Raw genomic sequence first — 2,728 nt, 5'->3', positions numbered from 1 at the left:
GATTGGTAGGAGTAGGATTTTGAGATGAGCATCACTTGGAAACTTTTCCTTAGTTTTACCTCGACCCCCTTTAACAGTACGGTATTTCCTATGACCCAAGAAAGAGAAAACGAAACTACTAAAACAAAAGTCTTCACGCTTCATATTCCTCGCATGAATATCAATTCTTCAGGATCACACCAATTTCTTCACTATCAAAGTCTTCAGAGGGCCAAAGTCTTCAGTTGAAGACATTCAGTTTTAGGGGTCGACTTTCTGTGTAAATATCAAACTCCTCATAGACTTATAGACCTGTGTACACTCACAAACGCATTAGTCCCTTAACCTGTAGGTCTTCAATACACCCAAATCACTAAGGGGCACTAGATGCACTTACAATGACAATATAACTTCTATGTGAATATAAACAAACATAAAACATTAAGTTGTCTTCCTTGTCCAACGTCAACAATTTTGGCATATAATATTTTGATGAGGGCTCACAATCACAAAAGATTTCTAGGATAGTATATTTATATGTGAATCTTCTCTTCCCTTATTAGTTCTTTCATGAGTTGCATCATTGACTAATGCTATGTTTGTCAATCTCTAATAAAAATTTCTACTTATACTTTTCCTTATGTGGTTTCATCACCTACCATAAGATTAGTATATGATATTTTTCATAATTTCTTTCCTTTTATTTATTTCCTTTCTCTTTTTCTTCCTTATTTCTTTTCTTTTATTTGCAACATGAAAGCAAAGAAAGCAAAACCTCAAACTAAACTTTATTATATATCTTGCACACGATTACAAGGATACATCACTAAGCAAACTCTCGAAAAGAAAGGATCGAACTAAACTTTTATTCATCTAAAGCAAAAGATCAAACTAAAATAATTAAAGGCAAAATATAATTGGATGATACGATACCGGGGCACCTCCCCCAAGCTTGGCGGTAGCCAAGGGGAGTGCACATACCCGATACTCAGTTTTCCTTTGGTGATGAAGAAGAATGTGGTGGTGCAGTGGTAGTTTCCAGTATAACCATGAGTAGATCCTTCAAGCCTTGGATCTCCCAAAGGGCTTGATGAATTAGCTCACTGTTTTTCTTCACTTCAGTCATTATGTGTTTATTTTCTGGGCCCCAAGGGTTTATTCCTACACTGCTTTCCCTTGGGCAAGATATGTTCCAATTGGACGGTATGTGCCTACGAGGAGTATTCTCGAACCCATAGTTATGAATGAAATTGTGAAAATTGTTACGATGTAACCTATGTAAAGGCCTCCTTGGGGGTTTCTTCTTGCACTTCGAGGCTCTCTTGATTATTTGGTGACCTCATAGCTTGATGAGGATTCGGGTGAGTGGAGATGCTGGCCAAGGTGCCTCTCTCGGAAGCCGGAGAGTGAACCCCAAAAGTATTTTCCGCCTCTTCCTCCATAGCCACCTCTTCAGCTTCCTCTCTTCTTAGATCCTCCTGAACCGCCCATGCGTCTTCTTCTCCACTGTTGGAGGGTGAGGAAGACATGAGGCTAGCCTGGCTGAATCTGACAGGAAACAATAAGAAAAGAGAATGGAGGATTTCTCCGTGATATGGTGATCTACATGTTAGGGGAGTATATAAAGATTTTTTATCTTGGGGAACAAGCACACTATAGAAAAACGGAGTCCGGAAGGTACCCCAGGTGGGCACAACCCACCTGGGCGCACCTGGCTGCCCACCAAGGTACGCTTCCTAGAAGTTTCTTATTTTCCTATTTTTCTAAATATTCCAAAACTGACAAAAAATATTTTTGTGGATTTTTCGGAGTTCGTTTACTTACCGTATCATGTACCTCCTTATTTTCACAATTCTGGAGTGTTCTAGAAGGACTCTTTTATGTGTTCTTCCGGTATCAAAGTTTGTATAATATTGCTTTCAACATTAATGGGCGTACCTGAGATATAATGTTTTATTCGTTGCTCGTTAACAACCTTCGGGTTAGTACCTTCGGCATTATTTATTTTGATGGATCCAGATCGATAAACCTCCTTGATGACATAGGGGCCTTCCCATTTTGAGAGGAGTTTTCCTGCAAAGAATCTGAAACGAGAGTTGTACAAAAGAACATATTCTCCTACTTTAAACTCACGCTTTTGGATTCTCTTATCATGCCATCTTTTAACTTTTTTAAAACAACTTAGCATTTTCATAAGCTTGGGTTCTCCATTCATCTAAAGAGCTAATATCAAATAACCTCTTTTCACCAGCAAGTTTGAAATCATAATTGAGTTATTTGATGGCCCAATATGCTTTATGTTCTAACTCAAGAGGTAAATGACAAGCTTTTGCATAAACCATTTTATAAGGAGACATACCCATAGGATTTTTATATGTTGTTCTATAGGCCCAAAGTGCATCATCTAATTTCTTAGACCAATTCTTCCTGGACCTATTTATAGTCTTTTGCAAAATTAATTATATTTCTCTATTGCTAAGTTCAACTTGACCACTGGACTAAGGATGATAATGTGATGCAATTATATGGTTAACATCATACTTGGCAAGCATTTTACGGAAAGCACCATGAATAAAGTGTGAACCACCATCGGTCATTAAATATCCAGGGACTCCAAACCTTGGGAAAATAACTTCCTTAAGCATTTTAATAGAGGTGTTGTGATCAACACTACTGGTTGGAATAGCTTCTACCCATTTAGTAACATAATCAACAGCAACCAAATATGTGTATACCCATTAGAGGAAGA

Source organism: Triticum urartu, chromosome 5 (genome assembly GCF_003073215.2).
Source record: "Triticum urartu cultivar G1812 chromosome 5, Tu2.1, whole genome shotgun sequence".
Lineage (NCBI taxonomy): Eukaryota > Viridiplantae > Streptophyta > Magnoliopsida > Poales > Poaceae > Triticum > Triticum urartu.
The sequence above is the reverse complement of the archived record's forward strand: the minus strand, read 5'-3'. Positions refer to the sequence as shown.